Below are 12,484 nucleotides of genomic sequence, written 5' to 3' on the forward strand. Positions count from 1 at the left end.
TTGGAGATCCACTCTGAATAGTCAATAGGTCAGATAACCTTAGCAGCTAACATTCTTTCTAACTTAGCTTTGACCAATAATGCCACCTTGGGGTGCATTTTTCTAAGCTTTTGTCTGACGGGCTTGATCTGTAGATTGACTGCAAGATGATGAACTACAAGCTTTGGATCAAGCCCTGGCATGTCCTGATATGACCATGCAAATCAGCTAATGTTCTCTCTTAAGACCTCAAAGAGGAGATCAGCTTGGTCTTGTGATAGGGATGCAACAATGTGAACAAGCCTAGGGATCTCTGAAGAACCAATGTTGACTTCCCTAGTATCCTCAATTAGAATAGAAGATATCTCTGGTCGATTATCTTGAGGAGGTAATGCTAAATCCTCATGTTCTGCTTGTGGCTCTGGATGTTCTTGCTGAGGGGTTCTCTTTGCTACCTTAGCTAGTCTCAAATTCACCTTAGTTCCAGTTTTGGGTGTATCGGAACTAGGTTGGGGATTTTCTCCAAAATACCCCTTGGGATCTAGCTTGTAGATATAGGTAGAATTTGGCTTTGTTTTTTTGTGAGGTGTTTCAGCTCCCATGAATCTCAGAATTGCTTCCTCTGATTTGAACTCATCAATGTGTATGACGCTTGGTTGGTCCCAATCTATGAGTTGTGGATGGGCGAGTGGTAGGTCAATGAGGTGGATGGATAGTTCTTGGAGAATAGAGTCTTTGAGGGAATTTGGTCTAGGATATCATCGTAGGCTCTCTTTTCAACTTCCTTAGGAATGTCTTCAATTTCGACAAGGTCGCGATGAATTTTCAAAAAAGTGTGACTGTCTGTATTGGTGCCCTCAGTTGTGGGTATGCCAAAGCCAAGACCTAACTTCGATTACCACTTGTGTGCGTCGATGGGGCACAGCATGCCTCTTTCTTTTGGTCCTAGACCACCACCTTGATAGTTCCATTTGTTAGTGATGAGCTTATGTTCTTGGGGATACTTCTGGCTGAAGTGATCAAGGCATGCCTGATTCCTTTGAGGTGCATCCTTATGTAACCAATTATTGATATCTAGAGTGAGCTCCTCATGAAGAGGGATTTTCGAGGATACAAAAGTTGTTGGGCCAAACTGTTTGTATTAAGGAGGTGGAATCTCCTTAGCTTTGCGATATGTCAGTTGTCCATGGGCATGTGGATCAAGTGGGAGTTCCTCGACAGCAAATGCATCTGACAGACTATACTCTCCACAACCCTTGTTATTGATCTTCACGGTAGACAAGGTAGAGGCGAGGATGGTTTATGGGTCATTACAAGTGTGGGATGAGCTGGTGATGGATGTACCAATATCAATTCTAGGGCAATGGTTTGTATATGAAGCTTCAACCACATTGCAGTAAGAAAAGGGTTCTGGATCAGCATGGATGGTTACCTCAGTGCCTTGATGCAAAAATTTGACTCACTGATGGTAAGTGGATGGAATAGCTTTCATGGCATAAATCCATGGGTGACCGAGGAGGATGTTGAATGGTAGGTTTAGATCAATAACATGGCAAAGTGTCTCTTGGATGACTAGCCCAACCTTGATTGGCAGCAAAATAGTTCCTTCTATGGTTCTTTCCAAGTTGGCATAAGCTTTGATGGTGATAATCTCACTGATGGTATCTGCCTCAGTATACCCAACTTGTTTTATAAATTTTAGGATGAAAATATTCAAGGCTGATCCATTATCTATCATTACTCTTTTCATAGAAAGATGGCTATGTGAAGCGGAAGGATGTGATCTGGCTCGACCACAGGTATGTCGGTGGGTTTGAATGATACGGCACATGAGGATGAAAGGTGTCCAACAAGATTATGAAAATCAGTAGCATTGATATTAGAAGGGACACGGGATTCTAGGAGAGCACTATCAAGGATGTTCTTGTACACAGGACTAGTACAAAGAAGGTCTAAAATGGAGATTTGGGCTTGCATGTTCCCAAGGTGTTCCAAGATATTGTACTAGCTTTTTGATGGAGCTGATGGTGCTGGTGAAACGGGTGGGCCTGCGATGTTAAATTAGGCTCTTTGAGTGGTGACTGCACACTCATTGTTTGGTCCTTAGATATTGATAACATTGACAGAAGGCTCTTTCTTGGATATACAACCTATAAGGCTACCATAGTCTATATAGGATGAAGTGTGGTCATTGTTCTTCCCATGCTATTGGTTTGGCTAACGGTTGTTGGTGTTGTTGTTGTTGGTTTGGATAGGTGCTTTTCTAGGATTTTGATTATTGTGAGGAGGAAAAGCATTTTGATAGATCTATAAGCCTACATTGGGAGAGGTTTGGGCACCAACAGTGATTTCCTTCCGATTAATGAGGTCCTACACATAGTCTTTTAGTTTCATGCATCTGAGGGTAGTGTGACCTTTTACCCTATGAAATTTGCAATACTTATTTTCTTTGTACCATGTAGCTTTGGGTTGGCTTGGGTCAATTTGCTGGGTAGGAGGAAATTCGATGAGGTTTTCCTTGACTAATTTCTCAAATATGACATCCAATGGCTCACCAAGGGGTGTATAGTTTCTAGGTGTAGGTTGGAATCTAGGCTTTTGTCCTATAGCTACATTGATGGCATTAGCTTGATTGCTAGACCCTTGAAAGTTTGGTCTTGGATTGTGGTTTTGATAGTTGTGGTTATTCTGCTATTGGTAGTTGATAGCTTGCTGATTGTTTGGTTGATAGGGTGGGTTGGACTAGTTGTGAGAAGGACCAACAATATTCACATGTCTGGTGTCAGTGACGCCATCTGTTGCAACATGCTTGTTTTTGTTCCAATACCTAGACTTTTCATTGGAATGTGATTGATTTTGGTTGGATTCCTTGTAAATCTTGACCATACCATCTTTAATGAGTCCTTGCTCAAGGATCATCCCTTTCTCTTTGATATCTTTGTAGGTCTGTAAATAGTTCATGGTCATGTGGTGAGCCAAGCTAGGATGGGCATTATCAATAAACATTTTCAACAAATGGCACTCTGGCAAGGTGCAAGATATGCGAGTGGTAAGGGTTTTCCATCTTTGCAAATATTTGAGAAGGCTTTCTCCACCTTTTTTCTTGGTGTGGACAAGATCAACTACAGATAGCTCTGTTTCAACAAGATGGGCATATTGGGTTACAAATGCCTCAAGTAATTCAGCAAAAATTTTAATTGTGCCATAGGGGATTCTATAAAACCATTCAAGAGCTGGTACGACCAAGCTTTTGGGAAAGAGATGCAAGAGGAAGACATCATCGTATGCCACTTCTTGGTAGTGCATGTAAAATTCTTTGATATGTGTGACAGGGTCTACTTTTCCTCTAAATTTGTCAAATTTGTGTGTCTCAAAATGCTTGGGGAATGGTGTCATGGTAATGGCTCTATCAAATGGGTAAGGGCACACATTCTCAAACTTGAAATTTTTTGGATCATTTCCCTCTTGGATGTTCTTTAAAGCTATTTTCATGGCTTCCCATTCTGAATTAATGGGTGATGGGCTGGGGTGCCCCCAATGTAGGAGTGCCTTGAGGTAGGTATGCACTAGATGAGGCCACTGAATATGGATGGCTGTAAGGGATTTGCTGATAGGGATTGTACATTGTTTGGGCAGCTGCATGGTGGATGATGGTTTGCTGAGGGGGAGGTGGCGCATAGTGCTGCATGTGTTATGAAGCTTGCTTTTGATATGGGATTTGAGGTTGGGATTGAGGAACATAAGCTGGCTGTGGGATAAATGAATTTCTTTATGGAGGTAAGGTATAAGATGGTTGTGAAGCTTGGGGAAAGGATCGGGGGGCTTGTGGGGTTTGACCAAGGTATGTGGGTTGCACCCCCATTTGGGATGGTACCTACAAATAATTGGTGGTTGGCTGGATTGGTGGGTTACCTCCTAGAAGTGGAATTGAAAAGTAGTTGGTAATAGGAGGTAATGGATTAGTTGGTGGTGGAGGTGGTGGGAATTGAAAGCTAAGAAATGGAATTGATGGGGTTTGATAGCTTGGTGGCTGGATTTGGAAGCTTGGTAGAGTGGTGGTGGGAGCTTGGGTCACTTGAGAGCTGGATAGAACATTGGTAGTAGCTTGTGGGGTTTGATATCTTTATGGAGTGAGGGTAGTAGCTTGTGGATTTGTGGCTGATGGCACTGAGCTCCCAAGACCTAATGGAAATGATGGGATTGTGCTTTGGGCTATGGTGAACAAGCTGGGGGTGATGAAAGGTTGATTACTTGGCCCCATGGGTGGCACCCCTGTTGTATATTGCTGAGGTTGGCCAAAGATGCTAGCACTGATTTAGGAGATGGGTGGATTTGGAAGGCTAGGTTGGGGAGCAGTAGAAGCAATAGTGAAGGGCGTGAACAGTGAGGTGTTTTGGGTAAAGGGGGTTTGGAGCAGAGAGGTATGAACCAAGGATGCAGTGGTGGTGGCTGGGTTGGCTTTCAACATGGAGATTTCAACTTGGGTGGATGATGGTATGTTTGGGTCTGTTGGATCATATGGATTGGCTGGAGGCTCTTCTTTTGGCATATATTGAGGATAATTTGGATCATAAGAGCCTATGGGTGATAGTAGCTGCCCAAACAATGGGTGAGATGGATTTGATAATGGAGGGGGTCTTCCAAAGTTAAAGGTTCCTACATTGTCCCTTTGAAAATTAGCCATGATTGTCTCTTTGTTCTTGTCTATAATGGCATTTACCAATACTGCATTTCCTGGTTGGTTCATGAAAGCTTCAATGTCAGTGGATGATGGCATAGCTTTCTCTGGGCTGAAGGATGGCTGAGTGCTCAAGGGGGGTGAGGTTGTTCGATCCAAATGATAGGGCTCCATTGTTTCTTTCTTCTTGGCTCAGTGAGTGATGGGTGGCATGAAAAATGCTCCTAGGGATGAGATGCAACAAATGCTGGTGGATGCAAAAGGGAGGAAGGCTTTTCTATGCAAATGATTTCCTAGGTTGAGGCAAAGCTATATGAAAAAACCTAAAGAGGATTGGGTTGGGGATTCTAACTTCAAATATATGTTGCAAAGCACAAAAGGTCTGCTTTCCTATGTGCAAGCTTGGTGGTGATTGTGTCAACTTAAGGATAGACTGATGATCCTTTAGGAAGAACACGAGATTGACCACTTGTGGATCCCAACCTTTAGCTCAAGGTGATGAGGGATAACAAGTGGAAAAGCTAGATTACCCTAGAAAAAGCTTTGTCAAAGGGATAACCTTGGTGAGATTGGTGGTTTTGAAAGATTTTAGAAATAACAAACTTTTAGCAAGGTGACAACAATTTTTGAAGGCTTGGATGTGAAGATTTTGGATTGCTGGCTAGATGGTTTGGTCCTAAATGAGATGGATGAGCTAATAATGCTTAAGGGGATAACCTAATATGGCTAACTTTTCTACAAATATGACTCTAAGGTGAAGCTTATCCAAGAAGGTGTGGAGAAACAAGGGTGTCTAATCATAGAAATCATGCCTAGTTGGTAAGGCATAAGCAGGATTAACTCCTGGATGTTGGCTAAATTTGATGGTGCGCTCTAACTAGGCCTCTTGAAGTGCTTCATCGATAGCTTTATACTCTACTTTTTGGAGTTTGGCCATTCGAGGACTTGGTGTTAGTTCCTTTCTCTTGGCTGAAATTTCTTGGTATGCCTGAGATGGTTTGAGTTTAACTTTGTGGAACTTCTGTTTGGGTTTGGGTTGCTCTAACATCAATTCTTGAATCGGCTTGGCTTTGAGAGACCTTGGTTATTTTTCTTCAACTTTTTCAACTTCTAGAATAGGCAGTGACTATGCTAAGTATACCCTAAGCTAGGATTGACCAAGTTTGGCAAACATTCATTCAACAAATAAAAAAGCAAGCAATAGATAGGAACAACTAGATAGAAGTTTTTGATTCTCAGAATGTGATACTTGCGCTGAGGAGTGTGTATGTTTTACAAATGTTTTGATTAGTCACTTCAAACACATTAACACTCTAGATGGTTGTCTACAAGGCTGACAATTGGTTTAGCTAGGGAGTCCTCGATATACCCAAAGGTACATGAGGCCCAAATCTATAGATGAAACCAACAAGATGTCACACAGCCGAGAGGAGCGGTAACCCACTTCTCCTCTTTCACTTCTCAAGGGTATAAAGTTCCTTGAGGCTTAGCCTGAGTGACAAAAATTTTGATTCCAAGAGAGGTGTCTTTTGATTCACCTCCTGATTCTTATACTCTACCAGAACACTGGAGTTGAGGTCATCCAAGGGGTGATGAAATCCCCAAGCAGACCTCCTAAAAAGAAATAAGGTTTTGGATCCTAATCTTATGCACCCAAGATGGCCTCGAAAGATGACAAGGGGAGAGAAGACTTGGATGACCTTGGGCTAAAAAAAAAACACGCTTGTTCTTTTACCAACTGACTCTTATGTGTGCTAATCTAGACTTTGCAAGCACTCATGTTTAAGAGACAATGTTTAGTTCCAACTTGAAGCGCCAAAAAAAGTAAATCAATCGAAGAATGCAAACAAGAAGAAGAGTTAGGGTCAACAAAAGAAAAATCGCGCGCTCAGAGGCCCTCCATGTCAAGTATTGATTAATTTCCTTTAAAGCATTCAAGATTTGGTGTGATTTTGTTTTAAGCCCAAAGCAAAGATGTGTGAGACTTGATTTGTCAAGTGCGCACCCGGAGGCCCTCTATGTCAATATTTGTTCAATTTTAGTGCCCAAACTTGAAGTGTGATCGATTTAATCTAGAGTTTTGGTCATTTAAAATTTTTGATAAAGTTAAAACAAACGTTCAAAGACCAAGTGAGTGAGTTAGATTGTGGAACATTTAACACCTTTTTCAAGTAGACCCATCCCCATAAATGGCGCTGAGATTGCAACCAATGGTTGAATTGATGGGTGATTAGAAAGGAGGTGAGTCCAAGGAACTACTCAAATTGATTTTTGCAAATTTGTATTTAACTTAACAAAGTTTCTTAAATGTCCAAAAATCAAACTTTACCTAAATTGCATGTGGAAAAGAGATTTGTTTTGTTCAATTTTAGAAGCTCCAAATGAAGTGTTTGATATTGCAATGGTTAATTGATCCTTGGCATTCAAGATTGGATTTTTTGTTTTAATCATGCATTCAAGGAAAATTTGATTTTAATCCATGACATTCAAGAGTGTGTTTAGCAACATGCATTCAAAGACAAGTGATTAAACATTCAAGTTTTTTCCTTTGAGCATTCAAGATTGAGATTTTGTGTGTTGTTTTAAGAACTTTGAAGTGCTTTGTTTTAACCTTAGATCATTCAAGATTGTTTTGGACTCAAAAGTGAAAATGACTCTTTGGACTTTGGTTTTCATTCAAGATTTCATGTTCTAGTTTGCATATTTTAAGCCCAAAAATGATATTCCTAGATTGTTTTGATGCATGAAAAACCTAAGAAACATTCAAGATTTTGCAACAAGACATTTGTTTGGAACAAATAACAAAGCTTTTAGAACAATTTTTGGCAACCATTTAGGACTCTTAGTTTTCATGAGATTTTTAAGAGAACTTTAAAATATTTGCAAATGAGGTTCATTTTATCCTTGATTGATGCTTTGAGTTTGATTTAGATTTTAGTGTGCACTTAGTGCTGATTTTGAACCTTTTGAAATGGAAACTTGAAGTTCTTTTTAAATTTCCAAAAATGAAGTGTTCCTAACTTTGCATGAATGCATCTAAAACCTTGATGTTGCAACGATGCAAATGATTGAATTGGTTTAGTTTCACTTGTTAAAAGACTTTTTTTATTTTTGCAAATTTTTAGTTTTTAATGGATTTAAGTATGATTTAGGGGTTCATTTTAAGCACTAAAAATAAGTGTGTATGATTTTTCTTCCTTCAAAAAAATGGCCAAGATCTCCCACAAGAAGAAGAAGAAGAAGTAGATGGAATAAGAAGAATATAGACAAGAAGAGGAAGAATAATATCAAGTGTTTTGTCCACCTATAAGCTTAAAAAATCTGCAAACACTATGAGATAGATTATGAGTTCCTTTGTCTTTTTCATGCTCATGTGGACCTACAAAACCAATTTATAAAATCCTACCAATCACAAAAACAAACAAAATTAGCCAAAATTAGCAAATGACATACAAAACTTGACTAAAAATGCTAATGAAGATGACCCATGTGGGGTCCCATCGGGCGTGCCAAAATGTATATGAGCAATGTTAGTATGCTAATAGAAACCAAATTTAAATAAAGCTTCTACAAACTAAAAAAAATTCATAAACTTCAAGATAGACTAAGATGAGCTCTCAATTGAGAATATGAGCCATTAATGGACTCTCTCAATAAGAAGCTCTCTTCTTGGGTAGCTTTGTCTAAATAGATAGGATGTATGCTCAAGCTTTATGCATCAAAAAGGGCTTAAAATGGAGTTGGAATTTGGGTGTGAGTGTATGGCTTTGATGTAAAATGGCTTCTTAAAATGGCATTATGACTTTACTTCATGGATTGTGTGATTTTGCAAAGGGGAAGGATCTAATTTATAGGCAAGAGGCTTGAGGGATTGAGGGCTAAGATGCAAGGATGGGAAAAAGCTCATGGAGGGCTTAGATTGCATGAGAGGAGAGCACATGGATTGTGTTTCCTTACAGCCAATCAGGGAGTTACACATGTCACAGGGTGAGAGGATGGAGGAAAGGCGAAGGATGAGTCAACAAAGGAGGCTCAAGGGATAAAATATTCATAAAGATCCTCATAATGGCTTGTAAGAGCAATAAAAGGGCTTGGAAGAGTCATTTATGGCCTAGTGGGCTTCATAAAGTTTTATGGTTGAGATATTTTGAGGAAGATGAGAGGAATTTTGACTTGGGATTGATTAGGAATGTTTTAAGCTTGCTTAGGCTTGTGCAAATTATTAGAGGATGGATTAGGATGGTTTAGGATTAGCTTAGGGATAGGCAAGTGGATGGCATTTAATGAGGGTGGGTGAAGGAGGAGATATTTGTTAACTTTGGCTTGGGTTAGTAAGTCTTAACCCATTTTTAGAGAATGCGACAAGGTTAGGAGGGGATTAGGATTAGGTTTAAAGACATCTTCTAGAAGAGTCTAGACTTTGGATGAGGATAAAGACTTTCTAGAATAGTCTAGAATTTCCTAAGATGAGGATGAAGACTTTCTAGAAGAGTCTAGAACTTCTTAGGATGAGGATAAATTAGATTTTTAGGAAATAAATAAAGTTTTATTTATTTCAAAGGTTTGGGTTGAGGAGATATTTATTAAAACTTTTTTAATAAACATGAGGATTAATATTTAATCTTAATTAAATATTTTGAGTTGGGATTAGGGGTAGGAAATGATGGGATTAGCCTTTAATCAAAATTAAAGAAGGATTAGAAGATTTTGGAAGAGGTTAGCGGTCTTAAGGAAATTGGCCAAGTTTTGGGCAAAAAATAAATTTTTTATTTATTTTGGATTTTTTGGTCAATTTATTAATTAAATAATTAATACATAAGGAAATAATGTTTAAATAAGATTTAAACATTTTTGGGAGGGATTCCTTAATTAAATATTTTAAATTAAGATAAAGGGATTTAATGGCATAAAAATAAATAAATAAATTAATTAATTAATTAATTAATAAATGATGATGTCATCAGGAATTTTTCAGAAAATAAAAATACTTTATTTTCTAAAGGTTTTTAGGTGTCTACACTTGGTAGCTATACTGATATGGATAAGTTTTGTCACTAATGGCAATAATAACTTAATGCCAACACAAGTTGGCACTTGGTGATATAGTCAAGATAAAAAAAAAGGGAGTGATATTTCAAAGATCAGTAAATAAATACATTGATATAGAGCATGATGTGTATAGTGGATGATGTCTTTGGAATTATTGTCAAAGAGGGAAAACTATGTCAAGTTACTATTCAATACAAGTTACAAATCATGGAGATATGTCAAAAATGGAGTTATTACAATTGGTATCAGAGAGAGAGAAGTGTAAAGAAGAAAAGAAGGATCATATTAGAGACTGCATGGATGAGAATCAAAGTGAAACTAAGGTTATTAATAAAGATCTAATACAAAATACAGAGGGAGTTGAATGTAAAAATCAAGAGAGCACTTTGTCCATTGCATAGTAACTAAAGGTATTGCCATCAATACCAAATAGGAAGATTGTTGGAAACTACAATTCAAAAAATTGTTATATTGTCATTGATGTCAAACCTTACTGGTAAGACATTTTCTAATGATGTAGATTATCATACCAGTTGATTGGTGAAGAGGATTTGAAAAGAGAGAAACCAAGATGAAATAGTAATGTTGTTGAGTAAAGAAGAGTAAGTTTTATGGAATAACAACGGGCATTTGATCAATTAGTTTTTGAAAAGATAATGTGTTGTTTGATCATTATATACAGTGAAGAATATAGATGAGTTGAAGTGTAGAAGAGATGATTAATAGAAATCAAGAGGTTGAGAAAAATACTAAGCTTGATCGAGTGACATATTACTAGGTCAATGAAGAAGTTGAAGCAAAAGATTAAGGAACTCAAGTAATAGTCGAGCAAATAGTATTAGTTGAGTGATGGTAATGGCCAAGAGAGATGAAGAGAAAATTGTACTAACAACTAAGTGTAGTGATGGCTAAGTGAGATAGTGCAAGGCAAGTGAGATAGATAAATATTGATTAAGATAAAAAATGATAACTGAGATGAATAACATAGTGATGACCAAGTGTTAGCAAATTAATAGTTTGTGAAAGAATCAAGATTGGAGGCCAACATAATTGAATTTATGAATTGGTCAAAATGCATAAAAGATGAGGATTGATGAGTTGACATATTTAATGCATGAATTAATTTTGTTAAGTGATCTATGGTGATTATTTAATGAGAAATATCTAGAAGTTTCAAGAAAGAATTAGAAGGAAAAAGTGATGAACATCTTTAATGAATCTAATCAAAACCTAAGATCTACAATTATGTTTAAGCAAAAAAACATTTAACCTATCTATTTAAGGAGACATAGGAGATGATTTGTGGTCATTATACTAGAAAATTTGTGGAGAAAAAGTGAAGAATAAATTTGTAGAGAAGAAGTGAGAATTTGGTGAGGTGAATTTTCTTGAAGGGTTACTAAGAAGATTAGAGATGAAGAATGTGACAAAGTCTAGTCAATGAACTAGGAATGAGCTAAATGGAGATCTCAATTTGCAAAGTGAGTTGTATTTTATAAGATCAATGTAGTTGTTACTTTCTAACCATTTTAGTAGTAAAATCCTTTAATCAAGGTTGACCTAATAGTTATATTGCAAATCCTTTAATCAAGGTGACATTCTAATGGAATGTTCTAAAACTCTCTAACAAGGCCACTCCTAATAGGGTGATTAAATCTTTTAATAGGGTCACACCTAATATTGTGTTTTGTAACCTTTAATAGGGTTGGTGATTAACTAAGCTTACTTTAAAAGAGTAAAAAGTGGTAGCATGTTACTTGGCGGTATTTCTCAAATTGGGTTTCCATGTTAAATCTCGATGTCATACTTGTGTAAATGTTTTCTTTTATGTTGTATGCTATTTACGGTTCTATGTTTCTATTATTTGACATATACTAAATAGAGAGCTTAGTGATGAGATGAATACCTTGGATTACTGATGAATTGCTATATTGGCCAAGTGGATTTATGAGTTTGATTAAGCTATTTAAAGTTGTTAAAATTTGAGTTGGTATATCTGGACCTAAGGATTACTGATCACTCCCCTTGTACTTATTCTAATAATTCTAATAGAGAATTCTAAAGTGAAAGTTATTTTATGATTATTGTTGCTGATTTCACTAGAATGACATTGGTAGCATTTCTTAGAGAGAAATCTAAAGATTTTAATAAATTCAATATATTTAAGAGTAGAGTTGAAAATGAATCCAATTTAAATATTATATGTTTGAGATCTGATAGAGGAGGAGAATTTACTTCAAATGAGTTCAATAATTTTTGTGAAGATAATGGTATAAAGAGACATCTTTCAACCCCTAAGACACTTGAATAGAGTGAGATAAATAAAGGAGGAACATAATAGTAACAAAGGTAGAAAGAGCAGTGATGTTTGACAATAATGTATCTAAGAACTTTTGGTGAGAAGTAGTGAATATAATAGTATACACTATGAACATAGTAGAAATTAGACAAGGCATATGTAAGACACTTTATGGACTCTGGTTTGGACATACACCCTCTATTTCAAAACCTTTGGAAGTAAGTGTTATATTAAGAGAGATGATGATATTGAAAAGTTTGATTCAATAAATGATGATGATACTTTTCTTAGATATTCATTGAAAAGTAAGGTATATAGATGTTTTAATTAGAGAACTAAGACTATTGTTGATAGCACAAACGTGATGGTTGATGATAAGTTTAGAATTCAAAAAAGGATACTTGATTATAATTTTGATGAGGAGACTAATCCAAGGCCTAACAAAGAAAATGTCAAACATGAATTATTTTATGAGACTA

This window comes from Cupressus sempervirens, chromosome 11 (genome assembly GCF_028749045.1).
Source record: "Cupressus sempervirens isolate cs-2001-9-10 chromosome 11, ASM2874904v1, whole genome shotgun sequence".
In the NCBI taxonomy this organism is placed as follows: Eukaryota; Viridiplantae; Streptophyta; class Pinopsida; order Cupressales; family Cupressaceae; genus Cupressus; species Cupressus sempervirens.